The following is a 23,029-nucleotide window of genomic DNA, read 5'->3' as shown; positions in this document are numbered from 1 at the left end:
AGTTTTCCACGTCATGGTGCGACCGAATGTCCGACGGTATAACCGGATGGGCAGGCTGGGCCCACCAACCTCGCCAGCCAAGAGAAGGAAAACTCTAACATCAAACCCGGGCAGATAGAGCTCGTTAATGTAACACCTACCACCTAGAGGACTCGCTGCCGGCTTCCCGGCTTACTGGGCCATGGCAGATGACCCCAAGGTGAAAGGGTGGAGCCAGTACTGCGCACACTGTGTGCTTCACCTAAAAATTCCTCTGCGCAGGCCTGAAGGGCATATCCACATCCACAACCCACAACACACCAAGTCCTGCAGCGATGGGCAAGGGGCAAAACGGCAGGTGGAAGATGCCACTGGAAGCCGCAGTCCCGATCCTGCATGTAGGCGGTTCAGGGTATTGGTCGCCTGATGCTGACCTGGAGACGAAAGCATCTTTCGGTAGCACCCTGAACGACCAAGCAGCCTTATCTAGGGACAGCACTGCTTGCTCCACACAGAGAGGGGCCTAGAAAAGGTGGCCTAAACAAAGCTCGTCTCCCCCACCCCAGTTGGCTAGCCGCAGTCAACGGGCATCCTTACTTGCCGTCAAAAAATAACAACAAAGAAAAGGCATGCACCTGCCTCACAAAGTGTGCAAAGACTTAAGCTTGCGTGTTGGAACATGCTTGACACAGTAGACAGTGGCCGCCCTGAACGACGCTCTGCTCTAGTTGCCCACGAACTTCTCAGGTTGAATATTGACATAGCAGCTCTCAGTGAGGTCCGTTTCCCTGAGGAAGGTAGTCTTCAAGAACATGGTGCTGGCTATACCCTCTACTGGTCGGGTAAGTCAAAGGCTGAGAGCCGCCTTTCTGGTGTTGGCTTCATGGTCAGGAACTCCATTGCCTCCAAACTCGAAAACCTGCCAACAGGTCACTCAGATCGCATCATGTCCATGCGCCTCCCACTTCAAAACAAGCAGCATGCAACACTCTTCAGTGTGTATGCCCCAACCCTTCAAGCAGATCCTGCAGAAAAGAACAAGTTCTATGCTGATCTACGCAACCTCGTACGGAAGACCCCTACAGAGGACAAGGTGATCATCCTTGGCAACTTCAATGCCAGAGTAGGTAAAGACTCGGAAGCCTGGAAAGGAGTACTTGGCAAACGCGGCATTGGCAACTGCAATGATAATGGGCGCCTCCTGCTAGAATTCTGCACAGAGCACCAGCTCACCATCACCAACACTATCTTTCAGCAGAAGAACAGCCTGAAGACAACCTGGATGCACCCACGGTCCAAGCACTGGCACCTTATCGACTACATTCTGGTGCGCCAGAGAGACCTTCGAGATGTCTTACACACCCGAGTAATGCCCAGTGCGGAATGTCATACGGATCATCGTCTTGTACGCTGCAATCTCCGTCTTCACTTTAAACCCACACCCAGGAGAGGAGGTATCCCTCGGAGGAAGCTTCAGGTTGGCAGCCTTCAGTCAGCTGAAGTTAAAGCTGCCTTCCAGGCAAAACTCCAGTCAAGAATTGAGGACCCCAGTTGCCCCACAGACCCTTCTCCAGAAGCACTCTGGGAACACCTAAAAACTACCATCCTGTCGATCTCTGAAGAAGTCCTCGGGTTCTCCACAAGGAAAAACAAGGACTGGTTTGATGAGAACAATCAAGAGATCCAAGAATTACTAGTGAAAAAGAGATCTGCCTACCAAGCACGTCTTGCTCAGCCCTCCTGTCCCGGGAAAAAAGCAATCTTTCGCGCTGCATGTAGCATCCTCCAGCGCAAGCTTCGAGACATTCAGAACGAGTGGTGGACCAAGCTTGCAGAGAGAACCCAGCTGTGTGCAGACACTGGTGATTTAAGAGGGTTCTACAAAGCCCTGAAGGCAGTATATGGCCCATCATATCAGGCTCAGAGTCCCTTGCGTAGTGCAGACGGCCAAGTACTCCTCACAGACAAGGCATCCATACTGAATCGGTGGTCGGAGTATTTTCAGGCTCTCTTCAGTGCCAACCGCGTAGTTCAAGATTCAGCAATCCACCTCACCCCACTTCAACCAGTGAAAACAGAGTTGGATGAGATCCCCACCCTAGAAGAGACTGTTAAAGCCATCAAGCAACTGAAAAGTGGCAAGGCAGCGGGTGTTGATGGAATCCCACCAGAGATCTGGAAGCATGGGGGCACAGTACTACATAGCACACTTCACAAAGTACTTGTCACCTGCTGGGAACAAGGCAAACTACCACAGGACTTTCGCGATGCAATCATCATCACTCTACACAAGAACAAAGGAAAAAAGTCAGACTGCTCCAACTACCGGGGGATAACCCTGCTCTCCATCGCAGGCAAAATCCTTGCCAGAATACTCCTGAACAGACTGGTGCCCACCATTGCAGAAGAACTCCTTTCAGAGAGCCAGTGCGGCTTCAGAGCTAACAGGAGCACCACCGACATGGTATTTGTTCTCAGGCAGCTCCAAGAGAAATGCAGGGAACAGAACAAGGCTCTATATGTGACTTTTGTCGACCTTACCAAAGCTTTCAATACCGGTAGCAGGAAAGGCCTGTGGCAAATCTTGGAACGTTTAGGATGTCCCCCAAGGTTCCTCAGCATGATCATCCAGCTACATGAAGACCAGCGAGGCCAAGTCAGACACTGCAACGACCTCTCGGAGCCCTTCCTAATAGGCACCGGTGTAAAGCAAGGCTGCGTTCTTGCACCAACTCTCTTTACGATCTTCTTTAGCATGATGCTTCAAAGAGCCGCAGTAGATCTAGACGATGACGATGGTGTCTACATCCGCTATCGCACCGATGGCAGCCTGTTCAACCTGAGGCGACTAAAGGCTCACTCCAAGACAATGGAAAAACTCATCCGAGAGCTACTATTTACTGATGATGCTGCACTCGTCTCCCACTCGGTATCAGCTCTGCAGCATATGACGTCCTGCTTTACAGAGGCTGCCAAGCTATTCAGCCTAGAAGTTAGTCTGAAGAAGACAGAAGTTCTCCACCAGCCTGCACCCCAGGAAGATTATCACCCTCCCTGCATCACTGTGGGTGAATCACTTCTGAAGACAATCCAGCAGTTCAGCTACCTAGGGTGCATCATCTCCTCAGATGCCAAGATCGACAAGGAGATTGACAACAGGCTGGCAAAGGCAAACCGTGCATTTGGCCGACTGCACAAAAGTGTGTGGAGCAACAAGCATCTGAAAAAAGGCACAAAGATCAATGTTTACAAAGCGGTTGTGATGACAACCCTCATCTACGGCTCCGAATTGTGGGTTTTATACCGTCATCACCTGCGACTCCTTGAGCGCTTCCATCAGCGCTGCCTTCGCACCATCCTCAACATCCACTGGAGTGACTTTGTGACCAACACTGAAGTCCTCAAGAGGGCGGAGGTTACAAGCATCGAAGCACTGCTGTTGAAGACGCAGCTGCGCTGGGCAGGGCATATTTCTAGGATGGAAAACCACCGCCTTCCCAAGATTGCTCTGTATGGCGAACTTTCCACCGGCCATCGAAATAGAGGGGCACCAAAGAAGAGGTACAAGGACTCCTTGAAGAAATCCCTTGGCACCTGTCGCATCAACCATCACCAGTGGTCTGACCTAGCCTCAGATCGCAAAGCATGGAGGCACACCATCCACCAGGCTGTCTCTTCCTTTGAGAACGCATGCATAGCTGGTCTTGAGGACAAAAGGAGATTGAGGAAGAATCGCACTGCTACAGCACCAACCCCAAATCAGACTTTTCCCTGCAGCCACTGTGGCCGGATCTGCCTGTCCCGCGTTGGTCTTGTCAGCCACCAGTGAGCCTGCAGCAGACGTGGAGTACTGCACCCTTCTTAAATCTTCGTTCGCGAAGTCAAGCCGAGAGAGAGAGCCATCCCCAGGGCAAACAATCATAAGCAGGCCTCCTAGAATCCTACTCAGGTCTCTTCAGCCGGACTCCTCCTTCAGTGATCTGAAGACTGCATTGCAAATGTGCATGCTATGTGGAAACAAGGTTCTAGTTTTAGTGTGTTACCTTAAAATGCGTTAATGACTAGTTGTAGTTTCATTGGCCTAGTGTGGACATAACTCTTAATCATGGTTAATGCTGATCATGGTTTCTTGCTCTAACCTGAATTAAGATCTCAAATACATACTGAAACTATTGTTGAGAAATGCTTTACTGTGGTTAACATAAATCATTGTTTGGGAATGACTTTAAATCATGGATTAAGGATTCATTTGAAATGGTCATAAGGACAGGAGCTCCTTTGCATGTTAGGCCACACACCCCTGATGTAGCCAATCCTCCAAGAGCTTTCAAAAAAGAACCTTGTAAGCTCTTAGAGGATTGGCTATAACAAGTGTGTGTGGCCAAATATCCAAAGGAGCTACTGCTAGAATTCCAACCCTGTATAAGGACTATATCAAACTTGCATTGATTCAAGTAGCAACTTTTAATTATTTGTGTTAGAAGCTCCATAGGAATTTTGGTCTAAAGATTTACTTTCTACTCCATTTTCTTCTGAACTCTTCAGCACTCTTTGCACTTACTCAAATACTGGATGGACTATGGCAGGTGGAATAGTTCTGTGTCTAGAGCAACTGAACTGCAGGTGTTTGTGCTGGACATTGCTGATGTCATTATGTTGTTCACCACCCTGTGCAGCTCAGTTACTATTGTTACCTGAAACACCACTGCCTGCTGCAGACATGCAAGAGGCACTCGTGTAGCTAAGGTTCTTTGGTTCCTAGATATATGGAAGTAAAACCCAAAGAGCTTACTAGCGGGAAGGAAAGAAGCATTTAAATAAAGTCAAGGGTATCTTTATTGCATGTAGAAATAAGCACACAAACAGCATTCACACACACACACACACAAACAGAGAATCTGACCAATTTTCACTTACCTTATGGTGCTTTCACACTCCTCTTCTCAGCAGGCTTCTGTCCAATTTCACACTATCTGCCCCAGGGCTGCAACTAGCTTTGGCTTTTTTGGGAGGCACACAGAAAAGAAAGAGGCATAGTTGAAGTCCCCATAGGACTAAGAAATGAAGGATGATCAATAGTGACTGAGAAGGGGGCAGGGATTATACTTGCCTGTTCCTGAAGACTGGAATCCACGTGGAGGAAAGTGGGGGAGACATGGCCGACCAGCAGTTCATGTCAAAGGCTCAGACAGAGTCTGAGGGTACACTCTTACAGTGTCCAAGAGATGTACAAATTTGGGGTGCAGAATGCCAGTTTAAATATGCTTTGGAGGGCTAGGGGTGGGCTAGCTCAGGGTGTACTGTGTAGCCAGATTAAAATTGTGTACCTATGGGATGCTTGGCTTGTGCTTCTGAGATTTGGAACTTAGCCAATGTTTGTATTTCTATGTGTCAGTGGCTCAATGATAAGTGGAGAGAGGTGCTAGACCTCTGAAATTACTCTGAAGGAGATAGTACAGTTTGCCAGAGTCAGGGAAGATGGAATTATGGGTTAATAGGAAAACAAGGCTGGCTTTCTCTTATTGGTTTTATCCCTGTGTACATGTTTGCTTTTAGATGTCCTTTTTGGTTCACTTTCCTCTGGGTCTGTGAGGCTGATTCCAAGATGGAGACTGTGCTGGCTCCACATAGCTGACCTTTGACAGACCACTGTGAGATGGGAGGCCTGGTCTTATTGCCTTTCTGGATGCCAGGTTCCTTCACGTTTTGGGGAGAGTGAGCTTAATACAGGTATATTAGGGGGAGAGTAACACTATAAAAAGGAACATCATGAAAGGCAAGACTAAGAGTGAAAACTAAAGGATGTTAATGGCCTGTAGATTCAGGACGGACAAAAAGAAATACTTCTTTACTCAATGAGTGATTAACAGGGCAATCCTAAGGGAGAGTGGTGCAAAGGACATAGAGAGCCTTCTGACACTGATGTAACTCGGAGTTATGCCAGAATTTCAAGGGTAGACACTGGTGCAGGGTATGAGTTCCACTCTATCATGCAGTTTCTGTGGTGCACAGCCACAGCAGCCAAACACCAGAGGTGTGGCGGTGCAAACCTGTGTGCTGATGGGGTCAGGGGTGTTCCAAGGGGACAGTAGTCAGCTCCCAAAATAGTTCCAGGGTAGGAACACCCCCTCCCATAACCTGTGTAATGTTACACTGGTAAAAATGGCAGAGTAGTTCATTGCCTCCCATTTCAAGCCAACAGACATTCTCCCCCATTGGCCAAAATGCCATGGAATCCAAGCTGCTTGGGATACTGGCTAAGGGCACACCCCATCACGATCCTCAACCCTGCCAGATGTGCCTCCTTGCCTGCTCTCAGTCACTGCCACCCCAGTCCAAGAAATGCTTCCCACAGATCATAACCAGTATTCCCTCTAAGCTGAGTTAGTGTGAGCTAGCTCACAGATTTTTAGCCTCCAGCTTACACATTTTTGTCTTAGCTGAGGAAGGATGAACCCAGAGCACGCTAATTTATGCAGTAGCTCACAACTTTGATGCCAGTAGCTCACAAAGTAGAATTTTTGCTCACAAGACTCTGCAGCTTAGAAGAAACACTGACAACACTGACAATTGTTCATTTTTGCCAATTTCTTAGGTGTCATATACCACCTATATAACATTTTAAAGCATTTTTCCTTCATTTTATAACATGTAGATATTTTCATAGAGTTCTTCCATAAATGTTCCCATAACTTCATCTGTATTTCTTTATTTATATTTATTGCCCATGTTATCATTTGTGATTTAACTACTTCATCTTCCATAGACCATTTCAATAATAGTTTATATGTCTTTGAAATCAGCTTTTCATTCCCCCCAAACAGCATTCTCTCCAATTCTGTTTGTTCTTGTCTTATTCCATATTTCTTAATGTCCTGTTCAACTAAACTCTTTATTTGTTGTAATTGAAACCAATTATATTTATACTGTATTTCCTCAACCGATTTTAATTCCACTTTTCCTCCTTGAATTTTTAAAAGCTGTTTATATGATAATCAATTCCTTTTTTAAATATCTGAATACAATTTTATTACTTTTGACACAATCCAAAGCGGTCTCCTCTCCTCTCCATATCTTTTATATTTTGACCAAATATTTAACAAATTACTTCTTATATAATGATATGAGAAGACGCCGTCCATCTTTTTTCCCCCATAGTACATGTAAGCAGCCATCCAAAAACATTTCCATGACCTTCTAATGCTAGTAATTTTCTATTTACTAATGTCATCCATTCCTTAATCCACACCAGGCATACTGCATCATGATACAGCTTTAAATTAGATAGTTGAAATCTGCCTCTTTCTTTCGCATCTATCAGGATTTTCATTTTGATTCTTGTTTTTTCCCCGGCCCATACAAATTCTCAAAGTTTTCTTTTGCCATTTATTAAATTGTTTATTGTCTTTCACTATTGGGATTGTTTGAAACAGGAACATGATTCTCGGTAAGACATTAATCTTAAATGCAGAAATTCTGCCCAGCATAGACAAATTCAATTTATTCAATTTTATCAATTCTCCATCAACCTTACGCCAAAATTTCTCATAATTATTTTCGCACAAATCAATATTTTTTGTTGTTATTTCCAAACCTAAATATTTTACTTTAGAGGTAACGTCACACTCTGTTAACCTCTGTAGTTCTTCCTGTTTGCTCTTAAACATATTTGCACAAAATTTTCGATTTTTCTTTGTTTATATAAAAGCCTGCCAGTTCTCCATATTCTTGTATCTTACGAAGCAACAATGGTGTTACATGAGTGGGATTTTCATTAATAAACATTACGTCATATTCCACCTATATAAGATTTTAAATAATTTTTCCTTAATTTTATAACATGTAGATATTTTCATAGAGTTCTTCCATAAATGTTCCCATGGTAATAATGCCTCTGTGAGAACTTTATAAAATTTTGCCGTAAAGCCATCTGGACCTGGTGCCTTTCCTAACTTCATTGAGTTAATTGCCTCCTCTATTTCTCCTCTTTCAATTGGTTTATTCAACACCTTCTCCATGTTTTCTGTTAAGGGATTTACCTTAATTTTCTGTAGATATGCATCAATTTTTTTCCTGTCCATGCTTTGACTTTTAAATAGCTTGGCGTAGTATTTATAAAATTCCCTTTTAATTCCTTCATGATCAACAATGTCCTTTCCTCCCGACACGATTTTGTTAATTACTTTATTCTCCCTTCTTTTTTTTCATTTTCCAGGTTTATTCGCTCCTTCAAAAGATTTCTGTTGGAGTCTTTTTAAATTCCATTCCACCTCTTTATTCAACAAATGTCTCAATTGGCTTTGTAATATTGTAATCTCTCTTATAATTTTATTTTTCCCAGGTTGCTTTTTAAGCTCCTTCTCCTTTTTTTCCAATTTCTTTCTGAATGTCCATCATTTGCTTATTTTTGGCTCTTTTATCTTTATTGTTCAATGTAATTAAAATGTCCCTCATTACCGCTTTGTAGGCATCCCACACAATTTGGAATTGAGTGTCCTCATTTTCATTTATTTGGAAGAAGCATTTAGTTTCCTTTTCCAGAGACACCACTATCTTCTGTTTCTGTAGCAAATCCTCATTTATCTGCCATCTTGGAGTCTTTTTCGCTGATTTTGCAGACCACGTTATTGGATTGTGGTCTGCCCCTATTTTAGGAAGTATCTCTATTTTCTTCATTAATAGCCCAAGATCTTTTGTAGTCCATATCATATCAATTCTCGAAAAAGAATTATGCCTTATTGAAAAATAAGTATAGTCCCATTCTTTGGAGTTTAGTTCCCTCCAAATGTCTTCTAGACTCTCTTGTTTTACCAACTCAAAAATGACTTTGGTAATTTTCCTTCATTATTTTTTTCCAGAACTGTCCAAAATATTTTTAACTGTCCCGTTAAAGTCTCCCGTTATTATAATTGGTTCATACATCACTTGGTCTAATTGTTGCATAATATCTTTAAAAAAAGAATCTTTTGCTCCATTTGGGGCATATACTCCCAACAACAAAGTTCTTTTGAAGTTCAACGTCACTTCCACCGCAATATATCTACCATTATCGTCTTTAAAAATTAATTTTGGGTCTAATTCTTGTTTGATATAAAAAACAACCCCCCTTTTTTTCTCCTTGGCCAATGAACAAAATTCCATCTCAAATTGTTTATTCCACTAAAAATTATAATTAAAATTATGTTACATTTTTGTTTCCCAATCCAATTAAAAGTTGCCCTTCTTTTTTGTGGTGAATTTAGTCCATTTATATTCCAAGATATTAATTTGTAATCCATAATGGTTTTTATTCTTGATCTGTTCCCCCAAATTCCTTATGATCCCCCCAAAACTTTGTCATTTCCTGGGTATTTATGATGATAAATCTCCGTCCTTTATATTCAAAACTTAAACCTTCTGGGAGTATCCATCTGTATCTCACTTCATTTTCTCTCAGCTTTTCTGTCAGCTTTTTATAGAGTCTCTTATTGCTGATGACTTTCCTTGGCAATCCTTTCATGATTCTTACACTACTGCCATCCACCTCCAATGTGCTCTCAAATTGTTAATCAGAATCTTTCCCACCATATCTCTTCTCACAAATCTTACTACCACACCTCTTGGTAGTTTGTTTCTTCTGGCATATTCCGAATTTACCCTGTAGATGTAGTCATAGAGATGATTAGTTTCATCTGGGTCTTCATCTAAAAATTCAGCAATAATTTTTATTATATATGTCCTTAAATCAGTCTCAATAGTTTCAGGTACCCCTCTTAACAGTATCTGATTTTCCATTAGTTTACAGTCAAGTAGTAGTGCTTTCTCCTGCATTTTTTGAATAGTGGAATCCAGTGTGTCTGTTCTTGTACCTTGGTCTTTCACCTTTTCTTCCACCTCTTGAACTTTCTTTATTGCTGCTTGAGAATCTTTTCTAAGATCTTCAATTTCTTTTTAAATTTCCTTTTTAACCTCTTCTGCACTGGACTCTTTATTATTTCTTTATTTCTTTCTATTTTTGATTCCTTTATTATCTTTACCAATCCTGCTTCCATAGCATTCATTGCCTCCTGCCATTTGGCCATTTTTGCTTCTTCAAATGACCCAGCCCTCGTTCAAATCTGCTTTGTAGCTGATTTTTACACAGACATTACTATTTACCCATTGCTTACATAGGCTCCAAAGCTGACCTCTCAAATTCAGTTTTCAAATATACAGTCTTATAGATTGGACCATGCTCTTTTATATGAACCCACGATGTCCCCTGCTTCAGATCCCAGCAACTGGGGGGCCACCACAGTAATGGCCCTGCCACTGACACTCCTCACCCACAAGGCTGCTGGGTTTGGGGAGGCCTGGCCAAAGTAACTGCAGGGGCAGGAGTTCAAAGGGGACACCATGACACTGGTATGAGCCCCTTCATAGCTGCCAGCCCCCACTGGCACAGTCCAGTTTTGTTGGGCTGGTGATTCAGGTGGCTGTACACTTTGCCCAGCATGAACAGATGGCCTTGGTGGAGCTGGACATGCAGCCTTCCCAGTTGCTAATGTAACAGATGGCAGGATGAAGAAGGAGAGGAACATGTCCAGAGGAGGGCAACGAAGAAGTTGAGGGGTCTGGAGACCAAGTCCTATGAGGAAAGGTTGAAGGAGCTGGGGATGCTTAACCTAGAGAGAGAGAAAGAGAGAGAGAGAAGGAACTTCTACGAGAAGCATTCTAGGTAACAGTGGGACAGCGGCATTGTGGTGGGCTCTCCTTCTTTGGAGGTTTCCAAACAGAGATACTATACAATCACAGCCATTCCAGAGGCTAGATGGCAATCTGACAGCAATGCTGATACAGTGAATTTAGGCAGTTCATGGGCAGGAAGGGTTTCATCAGTGCTTAGTTCTCATGGTCCTCCCTTACATGTCCAGGGAAATATTAATTGCCACTTTGAGGTCAAGCAGACATTTTTTTCCAGCCTGTTTGGCAAGGGATCCTGGAGTTTTTTGTTACCATCTTCTGGGCATGGAACATCGGTCACTGGGTGTGGAGGGGGTTGTGTATTTCCTGCATTGTAAAGGGGGTTGGACTAGAATGATCTTGGAAGTACCTTCCAACTCTGTGATTCTATGGAAAGTTCTCTGTGGTTCTATGGGCCTGTAAGACGGAGCTGTTCCGCCAGGTCTTTGGCTGAGGAGTGCGTGCGTCCTTAATTAGTCACACCATCTAACTGGCCTCCCCACCCTGATACTGACTACCATCTGAACAGGGACTACCATCTGGATTGGAGGAGATCGGGCCGACTTAACTGGCATTTTTGTACGCCTAGGTTAGGTGTTTGCTTTTTCCACGATGCCTTGATTTGCACTTAAATTGAGCTATTGGCTCAACTGTCTTAAATTTTAACTTTTAAAATGCCTTAACTGTTTAATTGTTTTATTTATCTATGGATTGTTGGTTTTAATTGTGTGACATGTTGGAATCTGCCCTGAGCCCTTATGGGAAAGGGCGGAATAGAAATCTACCTAAATAAATAAATAAAGTAAGTAAGTAAATTCGGGAAGTGCCCTATCTAGCATTAACTGACTCTACTGCCCTCCCCTTGTCCTGATGTCTGTGCTAGTGTGTAACCCATGTCATTTAAACATTTACACTTTATTTCTAGAAGTATTTACCTTCTAGGAGTAGTTATAAAGAAAGGGTTTGTCAAGCTGTCAGCTGAGTTGTGGTTAAAGATATGATTTTAAACTCTTTCCTCCAGAAATAAATCTTTTTCAGGTGTCACAAAAAGGCAGACAGAGATTATGCTTCCCTATCTCTTGTGTGACAGTCCTCCCCCATTAACATCCCCAGTCCTACAATAGCATTATCCACAACCAGGCCTGGGGGTTTTTTTGTATAAAAAGCCCAGCCGGAACTCATTTGCATGTTAGGCCACACACCCTGACATCACCAATGTTCCACACAGGGCTTTTTGGGTAGAAAGAGTCCAGCAGGAACTCATTTGCATATTAGGCCACACACCCCTGACGCCAAGCCAGCCAGAACTGTGTTCCTGTGCATTCCTGCTCAAAAAAAGCCCTGCCCATTACAAATTTGTTTGGGGCCCCCATGTTTCTGCCCTAGGGCTTGGCCTCTCCTATGCCTGCAGCAGAAAGAGATGGTAGAGTAAGGAGGTGCTAGAATGGCCTGTATTCAGGGCCGGCTCTGCCACTAGGCAAACTAGGCAATTGTCTAGGGCGCTAGCCTTCTGGGGGCACTAAATTGGGTGCCCCCATATGACTCAGTGACATTATCAGTGCAGGGGATGCACCAGAAGTTAGCCTTGCCTAGGGTGCTAGACAGTCTAGGGCCAGCCCTGCCTGTATTACTTCTTCACACTGCAGTTGCGGGATTATTATTCCAAGTTCCCTGGCATTAATCAATGCCTCTAGTTTGAGAACAGGGTCAGCACTCAAACATCTAGCCGAACCTTTCTCCACCGTAGGGCTGTACATACCACTGCATTTGGCTGCACATCTAGACTGAGCTCTTTGTCAGGAAGTCAGGTTTGTTTTGTTCTCCGGAACACTGACCCAGAAATGGTTCTAAATCCATAGGATTTATTTCAAAGCAAGCGTGCTGAAGATTGCAACAGTAGCAGCTTCTGGGGTGTGAGAGGGATTGGGGGGGGGGGTGCTGCTGTTGAATTCTTGCTATGCATTGTGACCTGAACCGCAAACATTATTCATAAAACAAGCACACCAATGGTACGATTCCTAGAGGGGACATCATTGATATATTTCCCGTATCTACTACTTCATTGCTACCAACAGATTGCTGTCATTGTCCCATTCAGATACAGGCAGCCATGCAGACAGTATGTCATTTTACAACAATGTCCCTGACACGTTACAATGACTGCAAGTAATTTACAGCCTGATTTTCAAGAGCCGGCAGAATCACTCCACCTCTCATAGCTCAGGTTATTAGCGCTGTCACTTCCCAAGAGGAGTAGCAATGCTCACTCGCCTTTGTAAATGGCTTTAAGGCTCAAGGATTTGGGAGGGGGGGCTGCTATGGAAAATGTAACGCATTCTCAGACAAGCAAATCCTGCTATTGTCATGCAAATCCATAAACATGACATGAGGGGGTAAATCCTCTCTCCTCCAGAAGGAGAACCTCAGAACTTGCATGGCTGCATAACGCACAGTCCATTCCTTTGGAACCCTCCAGAAACTCATCTGAGCAGGGCTTTTTTTTTTTTAGCAGGAAGGTACAGGATAGTGGGTGTTGGCTAATATGCAAATGAGTTCCTGTTGGGCTTTTCCCTACAAAAAAGCCCAGTGTGAAACAATGGTCAGGGGGTGTGGTCTGATATGCAAATGAGTTCCTGCTGGGCCTTTTCTACACCCCCCCAGGACCTAGGCATTTGCCTAGGGCGGCGGACCAGGTGTGTGTGTGTGCCAAATTAGGCTCTCCCCACATGCCTTCAAATAGAAAAACAATTATTTGCATTAATTTTGCCAGCCTGAATCATTCTCCCTTGGTGGAGCACCATTTTTTAACTTGATATTTTTGTAAGGTCTATAAATGATGCTATAAATATCCAAATGGCCCTTGGGAGAAAAAAGGTTCCCCACCCCTGGCATAGAGGATAGGCCCATCATTGGCTACTAGAGCTGTGATGACTAAAAAGAACCTCCATATCCAGAGGCAGTAAACCTCTGAATGTCAGGGCTTGGAGGCAACATGAGGGGAAGGTCTTATTTGGCATTTCTGGGCAACTGGTTGGCCACAGTGTGAAATAGAATGCTGGAATAGATGGACCCCTAGTCTGATTTAGCAGAGCTCTTCTTATGATGTTTCACGCTCTCAGTTCAGCATGGACGCACGCCCTGCACAATGAGTGTCAATCTTTGTAAACAGAAACCAGGCCTCAGTGTTCTCCTACATCTGCTGATTTCAGTGGTTGGAATCAAATGAACTGTGAAATGAATCTCAGTTTTGTAAGCAAGCTATTTTTGAAACTGAGAGGTTCTGCATAGCTTCACCCTGAATTCTATTTCTGGGTTTCACCAGAGTAGAGTTTTCTTCAGCACCGAATTTTATCAGGGGAAATAGTTGGTGAGCCAGTCTTTTCTCCTGAAGAATGGACAGCAAGTCCCACCAACATATCTGCCAGTCCCTCTTCATGATTTTTCTATCATGTTTTCCTCCTGCCTTTTGTCCTGGTATCCATGATTCTTCACACTCCCATGTTATTCCCCACAGAAACTCTGGGTGGTGAGTTAGCCTGAGAGAAAGAAACTGGACTAAGGTCAGCCAATGAGTTTCATGGCAAATACTTGGGTCTCCCATATTCTAGTGCCACACTCAAATCACCACATGCTCACGGACTCTAAATTTCCAGACAGGCCATAGGTGGGGTTCATATTCCTCAGAAAAATGGATTTGACCCTGGGGTCAGCAGTTGCCAGGGCCAGCCCTGCCAGTAGGCAAACTAGGCGATTGCTTAGGGCGCCAGCCTTCTGGGGGCACCAAATTGTGTGCCCCCATATGACTCAGTGACATTATCAGTGAAGGGGGTTGCCAAAAGTTAGCCTTGCCTAGGGTGCCAGACAGTCTAGGGCCAGTTGTGCCAGTTGCTGATCCTTACATCAAAAGGTGACAGAAGAACCATCAGACTTGCTTAGGAATGCTAAGCTGCACCTTAGAGATAAGGGTTGCCAACTCCAGGTTCAGAAATACCTGGAGACTCAAGGGTGGAGCTTGGGATGGTGGGGTTCAGCAAAGGGAGAGAGCTTGGTGGGATATAATGTTGTGTAGTCCACCTTCCAAAGCAGCTGTTTTCTCCACGAGAAGTGGAACAAATGTTTTAAATAAATAAATAATAAATGGATAAGTGGTTTATCTTGTCTGGAGATCAGTTGTAATTCTGGAAAATCTCACCACCACCACCTGGAAGTTGGCAACCCTAAGATGCTGCAATTATTGTTTAAAGTTGCAGTGCTGCAGGAGACAGTGTAGTTAAGGGCTTTCCTTCTTGGTGGCTGATTGCTTTGTCTTTGTGGATAAATTAGGTTTTGTCAAAGGTGTGAAAAAGCAGCCGAAAGCTCAAGCATTGTACAGTCTAGATTACCACTATGGCTGCAACTTTTCAATGGACCAGTCCTGCCATGTTTTTAACAGCAGTAGCAGCTAGGGATGCCAGGCTCCAGGTGGGATCTGGGGACCCTGCAGAATTACAGCTCGTCTCCAGACTACAGAGATCAGTTCCCCTGCAGTGCAGAAAATGGATGCTTCAGAAAGTGGACTGTATGGCATTGCACCTCACAGAGGTCCCTGTCCTCCCAGGCTTCATCCCCAATTTTTTAGGAGTTTCCTAACCTGGATCTGGCAATCCTACCCCATCCCATCGGTCCTCTGCCAGTGGCCAGGGGAGGACGTGGCCTTGAGATGCCAGTCTCCAGGCAGCACCTGGGGATTCCCTGGAATTACAGCTCATCCCAAAATTATAGAGATCAGTTCCCCTTAGAGAAAATGAATGTTCTGGATGATGGACTCTATGGCATTGCAACCCACTGTGGTCCCTGTCTTCTCTGGACTCCATCCACAAATCTCCAGGAGTTTCCTAACCTGGATTTGGCCACCCTACCCCCTCATCCCCTGCTGATGGCCAGGGGGGCCTGGTAACCATACCGGCAGGGCTTGTTTTGTAGAAAAAGCTCAGCAGGAACTAATTTGCATATTAGGCCACACCCCTGACATCACCATTGTAGAGAAGGTCTAGCAGGAATTCGTTTGCATATTAGGCCACACACACCTGGATGCCAAACCAGCCGGAACTGGATTCCTGTGAGTTCAGGCCCATAGCTACAGTGGGGCCTGGGAGGGGCCAGGCCCATCATTTCAACCCCCCCTTCTGACTATATGACCCCTCCATTGGAGGGCCCCCAATCTGCCCCCTCTGCTCACTGCCACTCTGAACAAGTAGTAGCATTGCTGGTGGTTTTTTCTCTCCCCTTCCCTAACACAGCATGCAGAGCAAAGTGGGGGGAGAGAGACAAGAGATCTCTGTCTCTCTGAGAGAGGACCACATAAGAAAGGGGTGGAGGGAGAAGAGCTGCTGTGACTGCCCAGGTGAAGGAGGGTTAGCTTGTGGAACTCAAGGCAGTTTACAGTGCCGAGAGTCCTGGGCTGCCAAACCCGGCCTCACCAAACAAAAAATCCTGCTGTGGGCCCCACTAAACATGAAATCTTGGCTACGGCCCTGCGTGAGTTCTTGCTAAAAAAAAGCCCTGCCTACTGCCAACCCTAGTAGCAGCAAGCAGCAGCATCTACAGATATCAGCAAGAGATTTCACTTAATGCCAGCTACTGATTTCTACACAGAAGCAGGCCACCATGTTGTCCTGGGCAGCTGGCCACTTTAGCAGTTGACTAATCCCTCTCTTCTCAAAAAACTGCTTCTGACTGGCTTTTCTCCACAGTTGGTCAAGAAATCCAACAGAGCGTCCCCATGTATGTGGCCTGTCTCTCAATAGCCTTGTCATAGCCCTTAGCAGTATGTCCAGCCCAAAGATTTAGTGCCCTAGGTGAGTTACTCCTGCCCATCCACACCAACCCTGGAAAAGGGCCCCATCCCATCCATGGCCCTGCTTCCCCAATGGAGAAGGGAGGGAAGCAGGAATTCATTTTTTCTCTGGGTAAACAAACCCCTAAGCAAATCCTGGCTGAACGGTTCGCAGTACTAACTGCGGAACTAATTGTACTAAAACCTGTGATCACTAGGTGTCATTATAATCTCAGAAATGAAAGGCGTCTCCTAAATCCGGCTCTTTTTCTGTGTGCCTATCATTGCTGCATTTCATCTATTTGCTCTGATAGGACTTAAAGATAGATCGGAGCTGTCCCCTTCACGAATCCTAGAAGGCCTGCTGATTGATTGACTGATTTGAACATTGAGATCTTTCCTTACTTCATGGCATAAGGGAGATTACAAATAACAATTAAAAGCCGAATGATTTAAAACCAACAAAATAGAACCCAAATGTCTCCCCAAAGATACCTGCAATTTAAAAAGATCATCTGCTGAACTTTATATTTCACAGCAGAAGGTTCCAGAACTCTTGTTGCCTTGGCAATGGAAAGGTCATTGGACAAACAAGGCCAGCATTCAGCAACAGGATTCATTACATGGTTGGGGAATGCATCTTTCTGCTGTCCTCTCAAGGGCTGAAGCACATCTAGGATAACTGTAAGATAAGGTGAGCTGCTAACATCACAGTTCTGACCCTGCTTCCACACCAGTTATGACCAACACATTTCTACTTAACAGTAGGCTTCAGTGCAGAAATCCATCAGGCTGTGCTTTGCTGACATGAAGAAAAAGTGAGGGAAGATCTTGCTGAATTTCTGTAGATAAGACAGGAGCAGGACCAATAAACATGTTTCACAACCCACTACACTGCAATTTGGTGTCGTGGTTAAGTGCATGGATTCTAATTTGGAGGAACCAGGTTGGATCCCCACTCGTCCACCTGCACCTGCTGGTATGACCTTGGGTCAGTCATAACTTTCTCAGAGCTTATTCCTCTGGAGAGCAATTATCACAGAACTCTCTCAGCCCCACATACCTCACAGGTAGGGTTGCCAAGTCCAATTTAGGAAATATCTGGGGACTGTAGGGGTGGAGCCAGGAGACTTTGGGGGTGGAGCCAGGAGACATTGGGGTGGAGCCAAGAGACTTTGGGGGTGGAGCCAGGAGACATTGGGGTGCAGCCAAGATCAAGGCTGTGACAAGCCCTCATGAAACCACTTTACATTGACTCAGTCTCAGACCACGGGTCAAATTAAACAACGGGAGCTTCATCTGCTAATGGAGGGGGTGGGGAGGAGATTCTAACACAGTGGCCGCATTAAGAGGTCCCGTTTTCTTGTAAAGGGGTAAAATAAAGTAAGCCAAGCCAGATCCTGCACCTCGAAATTAATCCCCTCAGAGAAGGGGGGAGGGGAAATGAACTGACCAGGTAGGAGAAATATACACCCAAATCTATTAAACGAAAGTACAGTCTGAAAAGCCCACATTAAAGACACCCTGTAGTTAAAAACAACACTCCTCTCAAAAGGCAACGGAAAGGAAGAAGCAGTGATATGGCAGAGAAGAGCCTCTCCGATTTTGCATGACATTCCTCAAAGAGAGAGAAAGAAACTTGAATAGTTATTTCTCCCCACGTTGCTCCTGCCCCGCACATGGCGGTGTTCACATGGAAACCGGAAGTGAAGGTTAAGGTGGGGTTTGTCTCTACGGTGAATTGTCATAGTTTTGCGCGTGCGACGGGACGCCGTGTAGGAAGGCGGATGGTGTGTTTTGTAGTTTCAATGCCGGGATTTGCAGAAGAGCGTCGTATTGAAGCAGACCCAGTATATTAACCAAGGTAGAAGCTGTCTGGATTTTTACTGCTGCAAATTGAGCCTGCTGTAGTTACTACAGTTTAACTGAGAATATGTCAGCAGAAGTCTCTCGAATCTAATACCGATCCCAGTGATGGTCTGAAGCAATAGAACAAAGCAGTAGACAAGTCATCTTTAAGACCAACTAAGTTTTATTCAGAATGTAACCTTTCGTGTGCTCTAAGCAGACTTCTGTTGGTCTTAAAGGTGCAACTTGCCTACTGCTTGAATCTAATACCGTTCTCTTTCTGTTCTCAGATTAAGCCGCGTGAAGGAGCGCACGAAAATAGTGAAGACAGTCTTGATGGGGCTGGATGCTTTTGGAAAGAGCTTCTCTTTTTAACAATGGCATGATATTAAGATCTGACGCATTGGCCGGTGTTTTGTTGTGTGATTTAGCAGTTCCCAGTGATTGATAACTTGGCCATGGTCCAATAAATAAAGTGTTTATGACATAATTGCAGTTTGGGTTAATTTTTTTTTAAAGAACGTTTTAAAATTTTGTTGTTTAGACTTCTACCCAGGGCACTTTATCCAAGGAATTCAAGGCAAAGACACTACACTCCACACACACACAATCACCCCACCCCCTCTTATCTATGCAATAAACCTGTGAGGTGGGATAGGCTGAGACTGCAGTCAATTTAAAATTATTCAGTAAATTGCAGGACAGATAAGGGATTTGAACCAAGGTGTCTGTGATCATAGGGCATCAGTGCTGACCACAACCATTCACTTGGCTCCATAAACATAGGCTCTTAGTCGGGGCTACTGATGTGAGCCAATAGATTGCACCCAGAATCTTCTTCCATAGAGAGCAAGCTTCAAATAAAGGGTGACCAGGCAGAAACACCTAGTGTCTTCCCGAACAGATTCAATTCCAGCTTTTTATATACTTGTACATAAATAACAATTAGACTCCTTTTCCCATACCTGGTTAGGCTTTGTTCTTTCTTTGGACATTGCCCTTCTCTTTGATTGTTGACCTTCTACATACTGATCTCTCCCCCAGGTGGTACTTGTTCTTTATGTCTGCCTTCTTGTCCTATTCCTTGTCATGCTTCATTCCTCTAAGGCAGTGTTTCCCATTTGCAGGATCGTGACCTGGTACCGGGCCACGGAAGCCTCACTACCGAGTCACAAGAAAAGCCAAAGCTAGCCCCACCCCATCTCTGTGTTGTGCAGAGAGGAGCTGGGCTGCCTCTCCTTCCTTCTCCCTTGCTCCCAGTGTTTGAGAGAAAAGCTGGCATCCATTGGCACTTTAGACCCAGGAAGTGTTCTTCAAGGTATGAGCTTTCATGTGCCTTGCAGTATGTTCTTTTGGGGAGATTTCCCCAGGAGGCCTGGGTGGCAAAGAAGGCTGTGTGTGTTTTTTTCAGCCGGGAGGGGTGGGGAGTGGGCATTCCAGTTTTTTGTTTTTTTTACCAAACAACCCCTGGGCAGAATTTTTGTGGGCTGGGGTCATCTGAAGGTGTGGAAGGCTTTTTTCCCCTTTGTCCCCTCCTTCTTTCTTTCCCTGCAAGTGATGCTCTGTCTGTATTCTTCGTGCTGGGGGGGGGAGCAACCTTGGGAGGGCTTCTAGTGCCCTGGCCCCACTTGTGGATATTCTGGTGCTTTTGGGGCATTGTATGAGGGAATTTTGGAATGGATAGTCCACTGGCCTGATCCAACATGGCTCCTCTTATGTTTATGTTCTTTCCATGTCTTTCTTTTCTTTTCTTTTCCTTTCCTTTCCTTCCATTTTATTCTTTCCCTTTCTCTTTCTTTCCTTCCATTTTTGCTGTTGTTGCAGACATAGGAGCTCTGCCAATGAAAAGTTGGCACCCCCAGTTGTAGCCAGGTGATCTTCTATGAGATTTCTGTGTGAGTGAGTGAGAGTAAGAGGTGTGGGGTAGAAAGAGATTATTGGAGATTACTGGGGTATATCTCAACGGCACTGGAAGAGATGGTACAATGAACTTGGCACCATTTTACTGGTCCTGCTTTTAACAGCTGTCTGACACCAAAATTAAACTCCTCCTGTAGAAATTAAAATGGATGAAAGTAGTTCACTGGCTAAGTATCAGGTTGCTTTTAAAGGCATGGGAAATACAGCCAGTAAAAAGCTGCAAGCTCCTCATAAATATCCTTTTTGGGATAACTGCAGAAAAGCTTGTATGAACTTCATATAATTTGAAATTAATTCATTAATTGCAATACAATTCTCTGCTACCTTTCACAGCAATTTCCCAGTGTTTCAACCAAAGAAAAGTATGAAAAATAGCTGTCGAAAGATTTTCTTGAAACCAAGCAAGCTTGGTTGTAACTTGAGGCAGGGTTCCAGTGTAGCAGCTGAAGGAAGGGCCTACTAAATGTCTCAGCATATTTTGTGGTAGAGCAACTGCCAGGGCCCAGTGTGGGTGGTACCCAGTGCTGGCATTCCTGATGGCAATGGCAACAGCACTCCCAACTGCATACACTGGCAAGTGATGTTGAGGAAGGGATGTGTAGGTGGTACAGGCAATTCAACATGGGCAGGCTGGAGAAGAATACACAAACAGATAGGTGCATGCAGGTGTGGGGGTGAAAAGAGAGGACCACCCACTTTCCACCCCCATTTTGGCTCACATGAGTTTCAGAGAGATCTTTCTGAAAATGAATTTACTTCCAAAGAAGAGGCAGGTTTGGGGGAGTGCCCTGGAAGTGACATCACAGGAAAAGGTGGGGTTTTGGTTCATTGTGCCCCAGAAGTGACATCACTTGGTCCTTGACACCACAGGAAATTCTTGTCTCCCAGCTCCACCCCCAAAGTCTGGCTCGACCCCCAAATCTTAGTGGGTCATGAAGGAGAAGTGTAAAAATAACCAGGCCATGGGAAAGAAAAGTTTGGGAAACCCTGCTCTAAGGTCTTTTCATTTACCTCCCATGATCCAGAAATTCCTGTCTCTAGCTGGTCTTAGTTTTTATTAGAACACAGTTTGAATTCTGTGGCCCTTTTTAGACCAATAAAGTTTTATTCGAGGTATAAGCTTTCATGTGCAAGTATACTTCTTTGGATGGTTTTTATTAGTCCAATGGTGCTATCCCAGCCCACAATGCTGTTAAGCACACAGGTGTGATCCCGGAGGCTTGAAACCTCATGCAGAATGATGGATTCATGCACACGCACTCCAGTCACTTATTATTTCTACCAAACAGTCATTAATCATTTATTCTGTTCTAATTCCACAAACACGCCCTGGATATGGTATAATGTACAACTGACAGCCATTGGCGGTAATGGTCACCTAATAAGCAAAACAGTAATTTATTGTTAAGAGCCCCGTGGCGCAGAGTGGTAAAGCTGCATTACTGCAGTCGGAGCCCTGTGCTCATGACCTGAGTTCGATCCCACTGGAAGCTGGGTTCAGGTAGCCAGCTTCAGGTTGATTTAGCCTTCCATCCTTCCAAGGTTGGTAAAATGAGTACCCAGCTTGCTGGGGGGAAAAATGTAGATGACAAGGGGAAGGCAATGGCAAACCACCCCATAAAAAGTCTGCCGTGAAAACGTTTACCATTTTCGCACACAGCTTACCTCGCAGTCACAATCCTGTTCCCTCCACAGTGTCCGGTCGGATTTCCCACCATCTGCGCCGAAGTTACAGGAAGTGCCATGGCTTTTGCGTAGCAAACGAAAACTGCTAAAACCCAGTTTACATTTGCTACACAGAAGCTGCGGCACTTCCTGTAACTCTGGCGCAGATGGTGGGAAATCTGACCAGACACTGCGGAGGGAACAGGATTGTGACTGCAAGGTAAGCTGTGTGCAAAAACGGTAGTTGTGAAAGCAATGTCACCCCAGAGTCGAAAATGACTGGTGTTTTCACAGGGGACTACCTTTACCTTCAATTCAGGGGTGGCCAACGGTAGCTCTCCAGATTTGTTTTGCCTACAACTCCCATCAACCCCAGCCAGCATGGGGTTGTAGGCAAAAAACATCTGGAGAGCTACCGTTGGCCACCCCTGCTTTAATTTATTGTTCACTCCAAAATACAAGCTTTGACTGTCAATAATTGTTATTTGCAAATTTTGGCAAATGTTATTTCTCCTGTTGGGGCTCTTTTGCCCTTAATAGTTGTGTGTTATCCATAAATACAGGCAATGAAACTTTTTTCTTGCACCTGTTGGGATGTCCATATCGACTATATTTCTTACACACTCAGCTATGGCTGTCTTTTAACAATTACTTTTAAGTATGTGTGTTTTCAATGATATGTGTGTCGATCATTCTTCAGCTTTATTTTATTATATGTTTAAAGAACTCCTCTAATGAAGCAGAGGAGGATTATATAAGGGTTGTCAAGGTGAACAAATTATTTTCCCCACTGCCCCATTAATTGTATTTGTTTGTGTATCTATTTATGTACTGCTTTTTCTTGTTCTAGTTATTGTTGTGGCCCCTGTTTTTGTACTCCAGAACCCTTAACCGGGCAAAGCCTGGCAGTGTGCTTTTAACTCGAGCCAGATTTGCAGGAATGGGAATCTTATTCAGGCAGGGAGATAAACATTTTAATCTGCTAACATCTGCTGCTCATGTTGTCTCTTAATGCTTAAAACTTGATGGCAAAACTGGCAGAGCCAGGAATGTCCTGTGATTTGAGTTAACATCTTTAGGCCACTAGTATGATGGGGTATG

General features: G+C 44.6%; 1 protein-coding gene across 4 annotated transcripts in view; it reads left to right on the top strand.

The window, feature by feature from the left end:
- ETFBKMT (electron transfer flavoprotein subunit beta lysine methyltransferase) overlaps positions 1-23,029 on the top strand; it is a 46,696-nt gene that overhangs the window by 13,299 nt on the left and 10,368 nt on the right. The window contains exons 1-2 of one of the 4 annotated variants that reach the window (XM_060245731.1): positions 18,261-18,359; positions 19,471-19,661. The exons of 1 other annotated variant lie outside the window; for it this stretch is intronic. The gene's annotated coding sequence lies outside the window, so the exon portion shown is untranslated. Of the gene's footprint in view, positions 1-18,165; positions 18,360-19,470; positions 19,662-23,029 lie in introns of those variants that run through there. 2 more of the 4 variants (XM_060245733.1, XM_060245732.1) reach the window with 2 other exon arrangements.

Source organism: Heteronotia binoei, chromosome 8 (genome assembly GCF_032191835.1).
Source record: "Heteronotia binoei isolate CCM8104 ecotype False Entrance Well chromosome 8, APGP_CSIRO_Hbin_v1, whole genome shotgun sequence".
In the NCBI taxonomy this organism is placed as follows: Eukaryota; Metazoa; Chordata; class Lepidosauria; order Squamata; family Gekkonidae; genus Heteronotia; species Heteronotia binoei.
The sequence above is the reverse complement of the archived record's forward strand: the minus strand, read 5'-3'. Positions and strand labels throughout refer to the sequence as shown.